At 36.7% G+C, this 19783-nt stretch overlaps 5 long non-coding RNA genes across 5 annotated transcripts; 1 reads left to right on the forward strand and 4 right to left on the reverse strand.

The window, feature by feature from the left end:
* Nucleotides 1-230: 230 nt before the first annotated feature.
* LOC148639342 (uncharacterized) lies at nucleotides 231-1377 on the reverse strand. The gene is made up of 4 exons (XR_015930830.1): nucleotides 1314-1377; nucleotides 807-903; nucleotides 434-595; nucleotides 231-322 (listed from the first exon to the last, which is right to left on the reverse strand). It is a non-coding gene; the product is annotated as an uncharacterized LOC148639342 (long non-coding RNA).
* Nucleotides 1378-4500: 3123 nt separating this feature from the next.
* On the forward strand, nucleotides 4501-17976 carry LOC148639343 (uncharacterized). Its single transcript, XR_015930829.1, has 6 exons — nucleotides 4501-4713; nucleotides 6234-6344; nucleotides 10058-10529; nucleotides 12049-12159; nucleotides 15873-16344; nucleotides 17865-17976. It is a non-coding gene; the product is annotated as an uncharacterized LOC148639343 (long non-coding RNA).
* Nucleotides 6005-7152, reverse strand: LOC148639344 (uncharacterized). Its single transcript, XR_015930831.1, has 4 exons — nucleotides 7089-7152; nucleotides 6581-6677; nucleotides 6208-6369; nucleotides 6005-6096 (listed from the first exon to the last, which is right to left on the reverse strand). It is a non-coding gene; the product is annotated as an uncharacterized LOC148639344 (long non-coding RNA).
* Nucleotides 11374-13067, reverse strand: LOC148639345 (uncharacterized). The gene is made up of 4 exons (XR_015930832.1): nucleotides 12904-13067; nucleotides 12396-12492; nucleotides 12023-12184; nucleotides 11374-11911 (listed from the first exon to the last, which is right to left on the reverse strand). It is a non-coding gene; the product is annotated as an uncharacterized LOC148639345 (long non-coding RNA).
* Nucleotides 17878-18781, reverse strand: LOC148639346 (uncharacterized). The gene is made up of 3 exons (XR_015930833.1): nucleotides 18718-18781; nucleotides 18212-18308; nucleotides 17878-18000 (listed from the first exon to the last, which is right to left on the reverse strand). It is a non-coding gene; the product is annotated as an uncharacterized LOC148639346 (long non-coding RNA).
* Nucleotides 18782-19783: the final 1002 nt, after the last annotated feature.

Below are 19783 nucleotides of genomic sequence, written 5' to 3' on the forward strand. Positions count from 1 at the left end.
AAGTTTTTTCTAACAATTGCATCCATGCTAGGACTACAGTAAACAACACTTTTTACTAAAGTAAATGAAATTGTTCATTAAACAAGACACATTGTTTTAAATGTATGCAATACGACGACACTAAAAACAACACTGAAACTTTTCATTGAAATACTGGACGAGATTGTGCATATTCAATGGATTTCTCCTGGTGCTTTTTTTCATCAGTCTTTTCATATTCTTGTTCTCTACTCAGGTGTCTCCTGTTCCTTTGGTGATGTCTGCTGTACACACATGGTATCATACACTTGAGCAAAGTGTGATACCACCGTTTGTTCTTCTCCTAAAATAAAGATGAACATTGACAAAAGTCAGAAGCACTCTTTTCTTTGACAGACGAACAAAACAATGCAAGAATAACCATACTCTCTGTTCCTTACTCATTTCTACCTACCTGTTTGACCACTTTGTCTGCTTCAGTCAGGACAGGGTGCTGGGGCTGACTCTGAGCAATCTGAGAAGAGCTCTCTGTGATCTTCTCCCCTACAGTGGCTACATTGTACTCTGTTTGAAATCCAGGTATCGCCTCCGGTAAGTTCCTCGGTCCTTTTTGGGACTTGAAAGGGTAGAATCATTTTGTGACTACATTTCCTTGTCATGCACTGATATGTTCTGGTTTGTGTTCGATTACTGCAGGCGTTCAAGTACTTTCTTTTTGTTCTAGATTGGCAGTGTTTGAGATGGTAGGAACTTGTCATTTTCTCAACTCTGAATGCTCTGTAAACATACTATTTTAGCAATTCTTAGAAATCTGAAAGCAGTGTTACCTGTATCATTTTTTGTCTTGGTAGTAGTATTGCAGCTCCAACATCAGCACTTAAATAATGGTTTGTGATGTTACTTGTCCTTGGAGTTAGTATACTCCTGAGAAGTCAAGAGAAATCTTACGTAAGCATTAATTATGTTTCACTTTTGAAAGCAAAGTACGGGTCAAGTACTTTGAAGGCATTTGTTGATACTTTTAAGCACTTTCGTTGATTATTATTATCCTTCAATTAGTTATTACAAGTCCAACATTCTCTACATGATCTCACTCCATATACAGAATGTGGGAATACAATTGTTTTAAGGAAATGCCACTGAATAGATAGTAGCTGCACTCTACAAAGATGAATTTGCTAATTATCAGTCAGGGACACAGCTTATACTTCAGTAGTCTTAGATCATGTAATGATGATTATTGTACTTTATAACTAGCAAAATCCCCATATCCTGTTCATTGCCCCTTTTTCAGTCATGTGGATTGACTTATCCCTGAAGTGGTTAATTCTCACCTTGACATCTCATAGAACAACTGAATCTCTACCAAGGGTGAATGTGTCCTTCCTCTTAATGTCTAAAAGAAAAGGTTAAAATTCATTGAAGCAAAATGCAACAACCCAAAATGTTGGGGAGGTCGTTTCCACAGTTATTTCATATGACAGTGCTTGGAGTGAAACTACATGACCATGGTGAAGAAGAAAAAACACTTTACCTTGTTCCTCCTGACTGATGTCCTTATGCGTGTTTTGCACAGTTGAGCGTTTTGTGTCTTGTCGTCTGTGTAGGCAACAGCCCTCTTCCCTGGGATAGAACTAGATGATATTTAGACACGTTAATTTGACTTCTCCATTGCTCACATTGATGTGGATATGATTATAATGCTCTGTTTTGTGGGCTTCCCAAGAAAACAATAAACCCTTACTACTTGTTCGAAATGCAGTAGCACAGATCCTAACAAATACAAGAAAGAGAATATCATTCCTGTTTTGAAAAAACTTCACTGGTCACCTGTATTATCTAGGATAAATTTGAAAGTTCTTTTACTTGTTTTTAAAGCTTTAAGCGACCTAGCACGTCTGTACCTTACTGAATGTCTGTCTTCATATGTTCCTATACGTGACCTGAGATCTGCACATACTGGCCTACTGCAAATACCACATGTGAAATGCAGAAAGAGTGGAGAGGCTGCTTTTTGTTTTTATGCTTCCAAATTATGAAACTCACTTCCACTTTTTATTAGGCAGTCAAGCTCGGTACATTGTTTTAAAAAACATTTGAAAATGTTGCTTTTAGTTAAAGTGGTTCTTTGTTCTTTCTATTTCTGTTTCTTTTTTTAGTTCTCTTTAATTGTTCTTATTTTATTACGACTTTCCTAATTTTTATTTATTTAATTGACATGTATGTTGCTTTACTGTATTGCTGTATTTTCCTTTACAACTGAAAGTATATCTCTCAATTTTAATATTTTATTTTTACGCTTGGTTTTTAAAGCACCAAAGCACTATTTGTATGAAAGGTGCTCTATAGATAAAGTTTATTATTATTATTTTTAATATTATTATTATACTTTGTTACATTTTTGGTTAGGACAAAGATTCTAGTAGAGGTGGCCTCTTTTACCCCGTTCCAAAAAATTGGAAAACTACCTTCAGAATACACTGACAATGACCATCTACAGTCTCCTCTAACTGTGTATTGTCATCATGCATATCTTGTGTATTATTTATTGTAGTTGGTTTTGCCATTCTGTAAAGAAGCCACCTTTCAAGGCACTATATAAAATAATGTTTGTTATTATTATTTACATTTTTCATTGTAAAATCTGGCGAAGAGTCTTAAGAGAATATCAAAGAACACGTTGCTCTTACCTTTCCATTCCAAGAAATGCCCTCAGCTCGGATTGCAGAGATTGACCTCTCTGTCTCAAATTCTGAGAAACATAGACTCGATTGAAAAATGACCATTTCCTAAGATTCACATAACATCACCAGTCAACATTACATGACATTTCCAATCAGTTTTCTTTCAAGGTACAATACCAATCGCCTTGCCAGAAGAGTTATACTGCGGTAGATAAATATTACAAATGTCAGATACACGCAGAGTTGTTTGGATTACTATGAAAAGATTGGCAAATATATTTATGTTCATTATATTTCTTGGAGTGACAGAGCTAAAGAGAAAACAATACTTACCTTTATCTCTGCAGACAGGATCGCAAGGGATTCCCTTATACTGGGTTCCTATGTAACAAATAATACATTATTCAAAAAACATGATATTTCTCTGTCCATTGGCAGCATGATTGTTTATCATTACAGTTTTAGTTAGCTTTAATTTTGTAAACCCCAAGTAAACATAGTTTGTGCCTTTCTCTGAACTTTTTGGCATTTGAATTCAGTTGTTTTTAAGCTTATTTTACAGTTGCTAGGTTCTTGAACTGTGCAGTATTTCTTTTGGGTTTGGTGCGAATCATATTCTAGCGGTTGGGGGGAAAAAGCACAGGTGCCATCCCACCATTAAACCCTGAAACTTACCTTAGCCGATTCTTCAACTAAACCAGACATGTTAACTAAGTGTTACAGTATGTTTCAAAGTGTGTATTTTAGCAAACACAACTGAAGTTCTGTTGTCTCCTTGGAGACACCTGGAACTGGTGTGATGCTGGTTCTATGACATCATTCGTTCTAAATGTAAATGCAGGTATTGGCACAACTTAGTAAATTGATGTAAAGTTATGGATCCATTTATGATTTTCACTCAGTTTGAAAGAGTTCCTGTCGTGTGGTTAAACTTTGTGTTACGGAGGGTTAACTGGGGTTCTGGCTACTAGTTAGGCTTGGTCATTCAGTCATCTGGTTCATGAAATAGGAAGCTAAGAGATCTGTGTTTTAGTTTTACTGTTTGTTTTTGTTCCATAGAATAAGAAATGTTTCATTAATATTAGTAATAGAGTAGCTGTTTCTCTAAACAGTGTGTGTCAGTTTGCACTGCAGGTGTGCCAGGTAGAGACCATTTAAGAACCCAAAAATATGCTGTCATTTACTGCCGTGGCTAATTTCTGTTAACCTTGTCTCTCACTCACTTTGATGAGCAAAATGTTCATACATAAAGCATACATTTCTGATTGGTCAGAAGAAGCTTCTTAACATATAAGGTATAAAGAAAGTCAGAAAGTTAGGCACTTAGGTCAGCCTTAGGCAGTTAACCAAGACCATAATCCGATAAGAAGCTATTCCCTTTCATGTTGCTAAATCACATGTAGGATACATGAGTTACACCTCCACTTAAGAGACCTTAAAGAGACCTTGGCCAGCCAGGAGTGTAGAAAACTGTAAAACAGTTCTTGAGGACCTAATTGTTAACTCTTAACAGGCAAAGGTTCCTTCAGTCCTATGAGAAATATTTTAGAATTGAACTAAAGTGTGTTTCCGATACAGGAGCATATGTCTGTCAGGGCCTGTTGGAGAGGCCCTGGATGAGAACCCCTGGCTGCAGTTCCACATCCCCCTGAAAGTAAATAGAGCCATAAGCACTGAGCTAAGGACACTGCTCCAGGACATGCTGGCTGTCGATCCTGACCAGCGACCAGAAGCCATCCAGCAGAAGAAGCAAGTCAGGCAAGCCATGGCACGAGAGAAAACATCTTTGTAGTGACTGATAGCAAGATGTCCTTGACCAAGGGCAATTCGTCTGAGTAAAGTCTGATTTCATTTTTATGTCCCGAAAGGCCACTGCCTTTGTGCTGTAGATTTCTGATTTAGACGGGCATTTCTATGGACAACTTTGACTTTTCTGTGGGTCCAATGAAAATAAGTTTTTTAATTTATTCTTTGTTACAGTTTTCGAAAGTTTAAAGACATTCACTGAGTTGACGATAAAGGAAAAGTTTCATCTTTCACCTCTTGGAAGGTAGGCCGGTCAGAGGTACAATATATGTCTTCATGTCTTCATCCTCCATGTTTGTAACTACAGGTTTCACAGTGTTGAGCTAAGACACAAAAACACCTACAAATGGCAGATCCAAATGTATAAACCTGGGCTGAAAAAGTGTGTACAGTATATACTCTGTGTAGGTCTGATAAAAGTATTCGAGTCAAAGTGTCATATGGATACAAATTCTCATGATTTTGTATTGTGTGTTTTTTCTCTGTTCTGCTTTATTGAAAGAAATCAGATGCTCTTCCTGAAACGTACCTTAGCTGATTCTTCAGCTAAACCAGACAGACTTCTGAAATTCTCAAATGTTATCAAATCTTGTTGGTGCAGAGGTGGTGGAGCCCATTACGAACAGACTCACAGCTGAAATTGCTGTGAAAAGGGCTTCTACCAAATATTAACATGTGGGTGAAAATGTATAAAATTGTAATATTTCCTTTTTTCCCATTGAAAGTATAACATATGTGGTGTGAGATAGAGGTCCTCATTTAATTGCAAGAAACTCTGGCACTGGCGCAACAAACTGAACAAAGTTCAAGGGGGTATACGCTTTCTGTAGACACTTTATTTCCTCTTTTTCCATAGTCTAAGAAATGATTTGGGAAACCTGTGGGACACTGGAGGTCATTATACATGAGCCTCTTTCTGCACCTTTTAAGCCATTGAAACCTAGTTGCCTTGTTACAAGGTCTAATATTACAGTAGGTGTGGTTTCCGTCTCCTAATTTCTGAGAATGATCAAATTGGGGAATAAGTTGTAGGGAATACCACTCTTGCACTTCTAAGAAAAGACTATCTCAAATGAAACTCGCTATAGAAAGACATCTTGTTGAAAAATTCTTTATTTTTTGTCATTTCTAAAGAAAAAACATTCATCAAGTCCTTCACAAATGTTTTGTTTGTGACTTTCTCTGTTGTTCCCTTTCACACTCAACTGAACTATGTGTTATGTCTTGTAAACGTAATCAAACATTTCACTTAGGTGTGTGGGTTAACACAAACCCATATTGTATGAAACATTCAGTTTTTCATTCAAGTTTTTTCTAACAATTGCATCCATGCTAGGACTACAGTAAACAACACTTTTTACTAAAGTAAATGAAATTGTTCATTAAACAAGACACATTGTTTTAAATGTATGCAATACGACGACACTTAAAACAACACTGAAACTTTTCATTGAAATACTGGACGAGATTGTGCATATTCAATGGATTTCTCCTGGTGCTTTTTTTCATCAGTCTTTTCATATTCTTGTTCTCTACTCAGGTGTCTCCTGTTCCTTTGGTGATGTCTGCTGTACACACATGGTATCATACACTTGAGCAAAGTGTGATACCACCGTTTGTTCTTCTCCTAAAATAAAGATGAACATTGACAAAAGTCAGAAGCACTCTTTTCTTTGACAGACGAACAAAACAATGCAAGAATAACCATACTCTCTGTTCCTTACTCATTTCTACCTACCTGTTTGACCACTTTGTCTGCTTCAGTCAGGACAGGGTGCTGGGGCTGACTCTGAGCAATCTGAGAAGAGCTCTCTGTGATCTTCTCCCCTACAGTGGCTACATTGTACTCTGTTTGAAATCCAGGTATCGCCTCCGGTAAGTTCCTCGGTCCTTTTTGGGACTTGAAAGGGTAGAATCATTTTGTGACTACATTTCCTTGTCATGCACTGATATGTTCTGGTTTGTGTTCGATTACTGCAGGCGTTCAAGTACTTTCTTTTTGTTCTAGATTGGCAGTGTTTGAGATGGTAGGAACTTGTCATATTCTCAACTCTGAGTGCTCTGTAAACATACTATTTTAGCAATTCTTAGAAATCTGAAAGCAGTGTTACCTGTATCATTTTTTGTCTTGGTAGTAGTATTGCAGCTCCAACATCAGCACTTAAATAATGGTTTGTGATGTTACTTGTCCTTGGAGTTAGTATACTCCTGAGAAGTCAAGAGAAATCTTACGTAAGCATTAATTATGTTTCCCTTTTGAAAGCAAAGTACGTGTCAAGTACTTTGAAGGCATTTGTTGATACGTTTAAGCACTTTCCTTGATTATTATTATCCTTCAATTAGTTATTACAAGTCCAACATTCTCTACATGATCTCACTCCATATTCAGAATGTGGGAATACAATTGTTTTAAGGAAATGCCACTGAATAGATAGTAGCTGCACTCTACAAAGATGAATTTGCTAATTAATCAGTCAGGGACACAGCTTATACTTCAGTAGTCTTAGATCATGTAATGATGATTATTGTACTTTATAACTAGCAAAATCCCCATATCCTGTTCATTGCCCCTTTTTCAGTTATGTGGATTGACTTATCCCTGAAGTGGTTAATTCTCACCTTGACATCTCATAGAACAACTGAATCTCTACCAAGGGTGAATGTGTCCTTCCTCTTAATGTCTAAAAGAAAAGGTTAAAATTCATTGAAGCAAAATGCAACAACCCAAAATGTTGGGGAGGTCGTTTCCACAGTTATTTCATATGACAGTGCTTGGAGTGAAACTACATGACCATGGTGAAGAAGAAAAAACACTTTACCTTGTTCCTCCTGACTGATGTCCTTATGCGTGTTTTGCACAGTTGAGCGTTTTGTGTCTTGTCGTCTGTGTAGGCAACAGCCCTCTTCCCTGGGATAGAACTAGATGATATTTAGACACGTTAATTTGACTTCTCCATTGCTCACATTGATGTGGATATGATTATAATGCTCTGTTTTGTGGGCTTCCCAAGAAAACAATAAATCCCTTACTACTTGTTCGAAATGCAGTAGCACAGATCCTAACAAATACAAGAAAGAGAATATCATTCCTGTTTTGGAAAAACTTCACTGGTCACCTGTATTATCTAGGATAAATTTGAAAGTTCTTTTACTTGTTTTTAAAGCTTTAAGCGACCTAGCACATCTGTACCTTACTGAATGTCTGTCTTCATATGTTCCTATACGTGACCTGAGATCTGCACATACTGGCCTACTGCACATACCACATGTGAAATGCAGAAAGAGTGGAGAGGCTGCTTTTTGTTTTTATGCTTCCAAATTATGAAACTCACTTCCACTTTTTATTAGGCAGTCAAGCTCGGTACATTGTTTTAAAAAACATTTGAAAATGTTGCTTTTAGTTAAAGTGGTTCTTTGTTCTTTCTATTTCTGTTTCTTTTTTTAGTTCTCTTTAATTGTTCTTATTTTATTACGACTTTCCTAATTTTTATTTATTTAATTGACATGTATGTTGCTTTACTGTATTGCTGTATTTTCCTTTACAACTGAAAGTATATCTCTCAATTTTAATATTTTATTTTTACGCTTGGTTTTTAAAGCACCAAAGCACTATTTGTATGAAAGGTGCTCTATAGATAAAGTTTATCATTATTATTTTTAATATTATTATTATACTTTGTTACATTTTTGGTTAGGACAAAGATTCTAGTAGAGGTGGCCTCTTTTACCCCGTTCCAAAAAATTGGAAAACTACCTTCAGAATACACTGACAATGACCATCTAGTGTCTCCTCTAACTGTGTATTGTCATCATGCATATCTTGTGTATTATTTATTGTAGTTGGTTTTGTCATTCTGTAAAGAAGCCACCTTTCAAGGCACTATATAAAATAATGTTTGTTATTATTATTTACATTTTTCATCGTTAAATCTGGCGAAGAGTCTTAAGAGAATATCAAAGAACACGTTGCTCTTACCTTTCCATTCCAAGAAATGCCCTCAGCTCGGATTGCAGAGATTGACCTCTCTGTCTCAAATTCTGAGAAACATAGACTCGATTGAAAAATGACCATTTCCTAAGATTCACATAACATCACCAGTCAACATTTGCCACTTGACATCAATAGAAACCATAGAGTACATGACATTTCCAATCAGTTTTCTTTCAAGGTACAATACCAATCGCCTTGCCAGAAGAGTTATACTGCGGTAGATAAATATTACAAATGTCAGATACACGCAGAGTTTTTTGGATTACTATGAAAAGATTGGCAAATATATTTATGTTCATTATATTTCTTGGAGTGACAGAGCTAAAGAGAAAACAATACTTACCTTTATCTCTGCAGACAGGATCGCAAGGGATTCCCTTATACTGGGTTCCTATGTAACAAATAATACATTATTCAAAAAACATGATATTTCTCTGTCCATTGGCAGCATGATTTTTTATCATTACAGTTTTAGTTAGCTTTAATTTTGTAAACCCCAAGTAAACATAGTTTGTGCCTTTCTCTGAACTTTTTGGCATTTGAATTCAGTTGTTTGTAAGCTTATTTTACAGTTGCTAGGTTGATGAAGTTCCTGAACTGTGCAGTATTTCTTTTGGGTTTGGTGCGAATCATATTCTAGCGGTTGGGGGAAAAAAGCACAGGTGCCATCCCACCATTAAACCCTGAAACTTACCTTAGCCGATTCTTCAACTAAACCAGACATGTTAACTAAGTGTTACAGTATGTTTCAAAGTGTGTATTTTAGCAAACACAACTGAAGTTCTGTTGTCTCCTTGGAGACACCTGGAACTGGTGTGATGCTGGTTCTATGACATCATTCGTTCTAAATGTAAATGCAGGTATTGGCACAACATAGTAAATTGATGTAAAGTTATGGATCCATTTATGATTTTCACTCAGTTTGAAAGAGTTCCTGTCGTGTGGTTAAACTTTGTGTTACGGAGGGTTAACTGGGGTTCTGGCTACTAGTTAGGCTTGGTCATTCAGTCATCTGGTTCATGAAATAGGAAGCTAAGAGATCTGTGTTTTAGTTTTACTGTTTGTTTTTGTTCCATAGAATAAGAAATGTTTCATTAATATTAGTAATAGAGTAGCTGTTTCTCTAAACAGTGTGTGTCAGTTTGCACTGCAGGTGTGCCAGGTAGAGACCATTTAAGAACCCAAAAATATGCTGTCATTAACTGCCGTGGCTAATTTCTGTTAACCTTGTCTCTCACTCCCTTTGATGAGCAAAATGTTCATACATAAGGCATACATTTCTGATTGGTCAGAAGAAGCTTCTTAACATATAAGGTATAAACAAAGTCAGAAAGTTAGGCACTTAGGTCAGCCTTAGGCAGTTAACCAAGACCATAATCCGATAAGAAGCTATTCCCTTTCATGTTGCTAAATCACATGTAGGATACATGAGTTACACCTCCACTTAAGAGACCTTAAAGAGACCTTGGCCAGCCAGGAGTGTAGAAAACCGTAAAACAGTTCTTGAGGACCTAATTGTTAACTCTTAACAGGCAAAGGTTCCTTCAGTCCTATGAGAAATATTTTAGAATTGAACTAAAGTGTGTTTCCGATACAGGAGCATATGTCTGTCAGGGCCTGTTGGAGAGGCCCTGGATGAGAACCCCTGGCTGCAGTTCCACATCCCCCTGAAAGTAAATAGAGCCATAAGCACGGAGCTAAGGACACTGCTCCAGGACATGCTGGCTGTCGATCCTGACCAGCGACCAGAAGCCATCCAGCAGAAGAAGCAAGTCAGGCAAGCCATGGCACGAGAGAAAACATCTTTGTAGTGACTGATAGCAAGATGTCCGTGACCAAGGGCAATTCGTCTGAGTAAAGTCTGATTTCATTTTTATGTCCCGAAAGGCCACTGCCTTTGTGCTGTAGATTTCTGATTTAGACGGGCATTTCTATGGAAAACTTTGACTTTTCTGTGGGTCCAATGAAAATAAGTTTTTTAACTTATTCTTTGTTACAGTTTTCGAAAGTTTAAAGACATTCACTGAGTTGACGATAAAGGAAAAGTTTCATCTTTCACCTCTTGGAAGGTAGGCCGGTCAGAGGTACAATATATGTCTTCATGTCTTCATCCTCCATGTTTGTAACTACAGGTTTCACAGTGTTGAGCTAAGACACAAAAACACCTACAAATGGCAGTTCCAAATGTATAAACCTGGGCTGAAAAAGTGTGTACAGTATATACTCTGTGTAGGTCTGATAAAAGTATTCGAGTCAAAGTGTCATATGGATACAAATTCTCATGATTTTGTATTGTGTGTTTTTTCTCTGTTCTGCTTTATTGAAAGAAATCAGATGCTCTTCCTGAAACTTACCTTAGCTGATTCTTCAGCTAAACCAGACAGACTTCTGAAATTCTCAAATATTATCAAATCTTGTTGGTGCAGAGGTGGTGGAGCCCATTACCAACAGACTCACAGCTGAAATTGCTGTGAAAAGGGCTTCTACCAAATATTAACATGTGGGTGAAAATGTATAAAATTGTAATATTTCCTTTTTTCCCATTGAAAGTATAACATATGTGGTGTGAGAAAGAGGTCCTCATTTAATTGCATGAAACTCTGGCACTGGCGCAACAAACTGAACAAAGTTCAAGGGGGTATACGCTTTCTGTAGACACTTTATTTCCTCTTTTTCCATACTCTAAGAAATGATTTGGGAAACCTGTGGGACACTGGAGGTCATTATACATGAGCCTCTTTCTGCACCTTTTAAGCCATTGAAACCTAGTTGCCTTGTTACAAGGTCTAATATTACAGTAGGTGTGGTTTCCGTCTCCTAATTTCGGAGAATGATCAAATTGGGGAATAAGTTGTAGGGAATACCACTCTTGCACTTCTAAGAAAAGACTATCTCAAATGAAACTCGCTATAGAAAGACATCTTGTTGAAAAATTCTTTATTTTTTGTCATTTCTAAAGAAAAAACATTCATCAAGTCCTTCACAAATGTTTTGTTTGTGACTTTCTCTGTTGTTCCCTTTCACACTCAACTGAACTATGTGTTATGTCTTGTAAACGTAATCAAACATTTCACTTAGGTGTGTGGGTTAACACAAACCCATATTGTATGAAACATTCAGTTTTTCATTCATGTTTTTTCTAACAATTGCATCCATGCTAGGACTACAGTAAACAACACTTTTTACTAAAGTAAATGAAATTATTCATTAAACAAGACACATTGTTTTAAATGTATGCAATACGACGACACAAAAACAACACTGAAACTTTTTATTGAAATACTGGACGAGATTGTGCATATTCAATGGATTTCTCCTGGTGCTTTTTTTCATCAGTCTTTTCATATTCTTGTTCTCTACTCAGGTGTCTCCTGTTCCTTTGGTGATGTCTGCTGTACACACATGGTATCATACACTTGAGCAAAGTGTGATACCACCGTTTGTTCTTCTCCTAAAATAAAGATGAACATTGACAAAAGTCAGAAGCACTCTTTTCTTTGACAGACGAACAAAACAATGCAAGAATAACCATACTCTCTGTTCCTTACTCATTTCTACCTACCTGTTTGACCACTTTGTCTGCTTCAGTCAGGACAGGGTGCTGGGGCTGACTCTGAGCAATCTGAGAAGAGCTCTCTGTGATCTTCTCCCCTACAGTGGCTACATTGTACTCTGTTTGAAATCCAGGTATCGCCTCCGGTAAGTTCCTCGGTCCTTTTTGGGACTTGAAAGGGTAGAATCATTTTGTGACTACATTTCCTTGTCATGCACTGATATGTTCTGGTTTGTGTTCGATTACTGCAGGCTTTAAAGTACTTTCTTTTTGTTCTAGATTGGCAGTGTTTGAGATGGTAGGAACTTGTCATATTCTCAACTCTGAATGCTCTGTAAACATACTATTTTAGCAATTCTTAGAAATCTGAAAGCAGTGTTACCTGTATCATTTTTTGTCTTGGTAGTAGTATTGCAGCTCCAACATCAGCACTTAAATAATGGTTTGTGATGTTACTTGTCCTTGGAGTTAGTATACTCCTGAGAAGTCAAGAGAAATCTTCCGTAAGCATTAATTATGTTTCACTTTTGAAAGCAAAGTACGTGTCAAGTACTTTGAAGGCATTTGTTGATACTTTTAAGCACTTTCGTTGATTATTATTATCCTTCAATTAGTTATTACAAGTCCAACATTCTCTACATGATCTCACTCCATATTCAGAATGTGGGAATACAGTTGTTTTAAGGAAATGCCAATGAATAGATAGTAGCTGCACTCTACAAAGATGAATTTGCTAATTAATCAGTCAGGGACACAGCTTATACTTCAGTAGTCTTAGATCATTTAATGATGATTATTGTACTTTATAACTAGCAAAATCCCCATATCCTGTTCATTGCCCCTTTTTGAGTTATGTGGATTGACTTATCCCTGAAGTGGTTAATTCTCACCTTGACATCTCATAGAACAACTGAATCTCTACCAAGGGTGAATGTGTCCTTCCTCTTAATGTCTAAAAGAAAAGGTTAAAATTCATTGAAGCAAAATGCAACAACCCAAAATGTTGGGGAGGTCGTTTCCACAGTTATTTCATATGACAGTGCTTGGAGTGAAACTACATGACCATGGTGAAGAAGAAAAAACACTTTACCTTGTTCCTCCTGACTGATGTCCTTATGCGTGTTTTGCACAGTTGAGCGTTTTGTGTCTTGTCGTCTGTGTAGGCAACAGCCCTCTTCCCTGGGATAGAACTAGATGATATTTAGACACGTTAATTTGACTTCTCCATTGCTCACATTGATGTGGATATGATTATAATGCTCTGTTTTGTGGGCTTCCCAAGAAAACAATAAATCCCTTACTACTTGTTTGAAATGCAGTAGCACAGATCCCAACAAATAAAAGAAAGAGAATATCATTCCTGTTTTGAAAAAACTTCACTGGTCACCTGTATTATCTAGGATAAATTTGAAAGTTATTTTACTTGTTTTTAAAGCTTTAAGCGACCTAGCACGTCTGTACCTTACTGAATGTCTATCTTCCTATGTTCCTATACGTGACCTGAGATCTGCACATACTGGCCTACTGCAAATACCACATGTGAAATGCAGAAAGAGTGGAGAGGCTGCTTTTTGTTTTTATGCTTCTAAATTATGAAACTCACTTCCACTTTTTATTAGGCAGTCAAGCTCGGTACATTGTTTTAAAAAACATTTGAAAATGTTGCTTTTAGTTAAAGTGGTTCTTTGTTCTTTCTATTTCTGTTTCTTTTTTTAGTTCTCTTTAATTGTTCTTATTTTATTACGACTTTCCTAATTTTTATTTATTTAATTGACATGTATGTTGCTTTACTGTATTGCTGTATTTTCCTTGACAACTGAAAGTATATCTCTCAATTTTAATATTTTATTTTTACGCTTGGTTTTTAAAGCACCAAAGCACTATTTGTATGAAAGGTGCTCTATAGATAAAGTTTATTATTATTATTTTTAATATTATTATTATACTTTGTTACATTTTTGGTTAGGACAAAGATTCTAGTAGAGGTGGCCTCTTTTACCCCGTTCCAAAAAATTGGAAAACTACCTTCAGAATACACTGACAATGACCATCTACTGTCTCCTCTAACTGTGTATTGTCATTATGCATATCTTGTGTATTATTTATTGTAGTTGGTTTTGTCATTCTGTAAAGAAGCCACCTTTCAAGGCACTATATCAAATAATGTTTGTTATTATTATTTACATTTTTCATCGTAAAATCTGGCGAAGAGTCTTAAGAGAATATCAAAGAACACGTTGCTCTTACCTTTCCATTCCAAGAAATGCCCTCAGCTCGGATTGCAGAGATTGACCTCTCTGTCTCAAATTCTGAGAAGCATAGACTCGATTGAAATATGACCATTTCCTAAGATTCACATAACATCACCAGTCAACATTTGCCACTTGACATCAATAGAAACCATAGAGTACATGACATTTCCAATCAGTTTTCTTTCAAGGTACAATACCAATCGCCTTGCCAGAAGAGTTATACTGCGGTAGATAAATATTACAAATGTCAGATGCACGCAGAGTTGTTTGGATTACTATGAAAAGATTGGCAAATATATTTATGTTCATTATATTTCTTTGAGTGACAGAGCTAAAGAGAAAACAATACTTACCTTTATCTCTGCAAACAGGATCGCAAGGGATACCCTTATACTGGGCTCCTATATAACAAATAATACATTATTCAAAAAACGTGATATTTCTCTGTCCATTGGCAGCATGATTGTTTATCATTACAGTTTTAGTTAGCTTTAATTTTGTAAACCCCAAGTAAACATAGTTTGTGCCTTTCTCTGAACTTTTTGGCATTTCAATTCAGTTGTTTGTAAGCTTATTTTACAATTGCTAGGTTGATGAAGTTCCTGAACCGTGCAGTATTTCTTTTGGGTTTGGTGCGAATCATATTCTAGCGGTTGGGGGAAAAAAGCACAGGTGCCATCCCACCATTAAACCCTGAAACTTACCTTAGCCGATTCTTCAACTAAACCAGACATGTTAACTAAGTGTTACAGTATGTTTCAAAGTGTGTATTTTAGCAAACACAACTGAAGTTCTGTTGTCTCCTTGGAGACACCTGGAACTGGTGTGATGCTGGTTCTATGACATCATTCGTTCTAAATGTAAATGCAGGTATTGGCACAACATAGTAAATTGATGTAAAGTTATGGATCCATTTATGATTTTCACTCAGTTTGAAAGAGTTCCTGTCGTGTGGTTAAACTTTGTGTTACGGAGGGTTAACTGGGGTTCTGGCTACTAGTTAGGCTTGGTCATTCAGTCATCTGGTTCATGAAATAGGAAGCTAAGAGATCTGTGTTTTAGTTTTACTGTTTGTTTTTGTTCCATAGAATAAGAAATGTTTCATTAATATTAGTAATAGAGTAGCTGTTTCTCTAAACAGTGTGTGTCAGTTTGCACTGCAGGTGTGCCAGGTAGAGACCATTTAAGAACCCAAAAATATGCTGTCATTTACTGCCGTGGCTAATTTCTGTTAACCTTGTCTCTCACTCCCTTTGATGAGCAAAATGTTCATACATAAAGCATACATTTCTGATTGGTCAGAAGAAGCTTCTTAACATATAAGGTATAAAGAAAGTCAGAAAGTTAGGCACTTAGGTCAGCCTTAGGCAGTTAACCAAGACCATAATCCGATAAGAAGCTATTCCCTTTCATGTTGCTAAATCACATGTAGGATACATGAGTTACACCTCCACTTAAGAGACCTTAAAGAGACCTTGGCCAGCCAGGAGTGTAGAAAACCGTAAAACAGTTCTTGAGGACCTAATTGTTAACTCTTAACAGGCAAAGGTTCCTTCAGTCCTATGAGAAATATTTTAGAATTGAACTAAAGTGTGTTTCCGATACAGGAGCATATGTCTGTCAGGGCCTGTTGGAGAGGCCCTGGATGAGAACCCCTGGCTGCAGTTCCACATCCCCCTGAAAGTAAATAGAGCCATAAGCACGGAGCTAAGGACACTGCTCCAGGACATGCTGGCTGTCGATCCTGACCAGCGACCAGAAGCCATCCAGCAGAAGAAGCAAGTCAGGCAAGCCATGGCACGAGAGAAAACATCTTTGTAGTGACTGATAGCAAGATGTCCGTGACCAAGGGCAATTCGTCTGAGTAAAGTCTGATTTCATTTTTATGTCCCGAAAGGCCACTGCCTTTGTGCTGTAGATTTCTGATTTAGACGGGCATTTCTATGGAAAACTTTGACTTTTCTGTGGGTCCAATGAAAATAAGTTTTTTAACTTATTCTTTGTTACAGTTTTCGAAAGTTTAAAGACATTCACTGAGTTGACGATAAAGGAAAAGTTTCATCTTTCACCTCTTGGAAGGTAGGCCGGTCAGAGGTACAATATATGTCTTCATGTCTTCATCCTCCATGTTTGTAACTACAGGTTTCACAGTGTTGAGCTAAGACACAAAAACACCTACAAATGGCAGTTCCAAATGTATAAACCTGGGCTGAAAAAGTGTGTACAGTATATACTCTGTGTAGGTCTGATAAAAGTATTCGAGTCAAAGTGTCATATGGATACAAATTCTCATGATTTTGTATTGTGTGTTTTTTCTCTGTTCTGCTTTATTGAAAGAAATCAGATGCTCTTCCTGAAACTTACCTTAGCTGATTCTTCAGCTAAACCAGACAGACTTCTGAAATTCTCAAATATTATCAAATCTTGTTGGTGCAGAGGTGGTGGAGCCCATTACCAACAGACTCACAGCTGAAATTGCTGTGAAAAGGGCTTCTACCAAATATTAACATGTGGGTGAAAATGTATACAATTGTAATATTTCCTTTTTTCCCATTGAAAGTATAACATATGTGGTGTGAGAAAGAGGTCCTCATTTAATTGCATGAAACTCTGGCACTGGCGCAACAAACTGAACAAAGTTCAAGGGGGTATACGCTTTCTGTAGACACTTTATTTCCTCTTTTTCCATACTCTAAGAAATGATTTGGGAAACCTGTGGGACACTGGAGGTCATTATACATGAGCCTCTTTCTGCACCTTTTAAGCCATTGAAACCTAGTTGCCTTGTTACAAGGTCTAATATTACAGTAGGTGTGGTTTCCGTCTCCTAATTTCTGAGAATGATCAAATTGGGGAATAAGTTGTAGGGAATACCACTCTTGCACTTCTAAGAAAAGACTATCTCAAATGAAACTCGCTATAGAAAGACATCTTGTTGAAAAATTCTTTATTTTTTGTCATTTCTAAAGAAAAAACATTCATCAAGTCCTTCACAAATGTTTTGTTTGTGACTTTCTCTGTTGTTCCCTTTCACACTCAACTGAACTATGTGTTATGTCTTGTAAACGTAATCAAACATTTCACTTAGGTGTGTGGGTTAACACAAACCCATATTGTATGAAACATTCAGTTTTTCATTCACGTTTTTTCTAACAATTGCATCCATGCTAGGACTACAGTAAACAACACTTTTTACTAAAGTAAATGAAATTGTTCATTAAACAAGACACATTGTTTTAAATGTATGCAATACGACGACACTAAAAACAACACTGAAACTTTTCATTGAAATACTGGACGAGATTGTGCATATTCAATGGATTTCTCCTGGTGCTTTTTTTCATCAGTCTTTTCATATTCTTGTTCTCTACTCAGGTGTCTCCTGTTCCTTTGGTGATGTCTGCTGTACACACATGGTATCATACACTTGAGCAAAGTGTGATACCACCGTTTGTTCTTGTCCTAAAATAAAGATGAACATTGACAAAAGTCAGAAGCACTCTTTTCTTTGACAGACGAACAAAACAATGCAAGAATAACCATACTCTCTGTTCCTTACTCATTTCTACCTACCTGTTTGACCACTTTGTCTGCTTCAGTCAGGACAGGGTGCTGGGGCTGACTCTGAGCAATCTGAGAAGAGCTCTCTGTGATCTTCTCCCCTACAGTGGCTACATTGTACTCTGTTTGAAATCCAGGTATCGCCTCCGGTAAGTTCCTCGGTCCTTTTTGGGACTTGAAAGGGTAGAATCATTTTGTGACTACATTTCCTTGTCATGCACTGATATGTTCTGGTTTGTGTTCGATTACTGCAGGCGTTCAAGTACTTTCTTTTTGTTCTAGATTGGCAGTGTTTGAGATGGTAGGAACTTGTCATATTCTCAACTCTGAATGCTCTGTAAACATACTATTTTAGCAATTCTTAGAAATCTGAAAGCAGTGTTACCTGTATCATTTTTTGTCTTGGTAGTAGTATTGCAGCTCCAACATCAGCACTTAAATAATGGTTTGTGATGTTACTTGTCCTTGGAGTTAGTATACTCCTGAGAAGTCAAGAGAAATCTTACGTAAGCATTAATTGTTTCACTTTTGAAAGCAAAGTACGTGTCAAGTACTTATAAGGCATTTGTTGATACTTTTAAGCACTTTCGTTGATTATTATTATCCTTCAATTAGTTATTCCAAGTCCCACATTCTCTGCATGATCTCACTCCATATTCAGAATGTGGGAATACAGTTGTTTAAAGGAAATGCCACTGAATAGATAGTAGCTGCACTCTACAAAGATGAATTTGCTAATTAATCAGTCAGGGACACAGCTTATACTTCAGTAGTCTTAGATCATGTAATGATGATTATTGTACTTTATAACAAGCAAAATCCCCATATCCTGTTCATTGCCCCTTTTTAAGTCATGTGGATTGACTTATGCCTGAAGTGGTTAATTCTCACCTTGACATCTCATAGAACAACTGAATCTCTACCAAGGGTGAATGTGTCCTTCCTCTTAATGTCTAAAAGAAAAGGTTAAAATTTATTGAAGCAAAATGCAACAACCCAAAATGTTGGGGAAGTCGTTTCCACAGTTATTTCATATGACAGTGCTTGGAGTGAAACTGCATGACCATGGTGAAGAAGTAAAAACACTTTACCCTATTCCTCCTGACTGATGTCCTTATGCGTGTTTTGCACAGTTGAGCGTTTTGTGTCTTGTCGTCTGTGTAGGCAACAGCCCTCTTCCCTGGGATAGAACTAGATGATATTTAGAAACGTTAATTTGACTTCTCCATTGCTCACATTGATGTGGATATGATTATAATGCTCGGTTTTGTGGGCTTCCCAAGAAAACAATAAATCCCTTACTACTTGTTCGAAATGCAGTAGCACAGATCCTAACAAATACAAGAAAGAGAATATCATTCCTGTTTTGAAAAAACTTCACCGGTCACCAAAATTATCTAGGATAAATTTGAAAGTTCTTTTACTTGTTTTTAAAGCTTTAAGCGACCTAGCACGTCTGTACCTTACTGAATGTCTGTCTTCATATGTTCCTATACGTGACCTGAGATCTGCACATACTGGCCTACTGCAAATACCACATGTGAAATGCAGAAAGAGTGGAGAGGCTGCTTTTTGTTTTTATGCTTCTAAATTATGAAACTCACTTCCACTTTTTATCAGGCAGTCAAGCTCGGTACATTGTTTTAAAAAACATTTGAAAATGTTGCTTTTAGTTAAAGTGGTTCTTTGTTCTTTCTATTTCTGTGTATTTTTTTAGTTCTCTTTAATTGTTCTTATTTTATTACGACTTTCCTAATTTGTATTTATTTAATTGACATGTATGTTGCTTTACTGTATTGCTGTATTTTCCTTTACAACTGAAAGTATATCTCTCAATTTTAATATTTTATTTTTACGCTTGCTTTTTAAAGCACCAAAGCACTATTTGTTAGAAAGGTGCTCTATAAATAAAGTTTATTATTATTATTTTTAATATTATTATTATACTTTGTTACAT

This window comes from Lepisosteus platostomus, chromosome 27 (assembly GCF_059453375.1).
Source record: "Lepisosteus platostomus isolate fLepPlt1 chromosome 27, fLepPlt1.hap1, whole genome shotgun sequence".
NCBI lineage: Eukaryota > Metazoa > Chordata > Actinopteri > Semionotiformes > Lepisosteidae > Lepisosteus > Lepisosteus platostomus.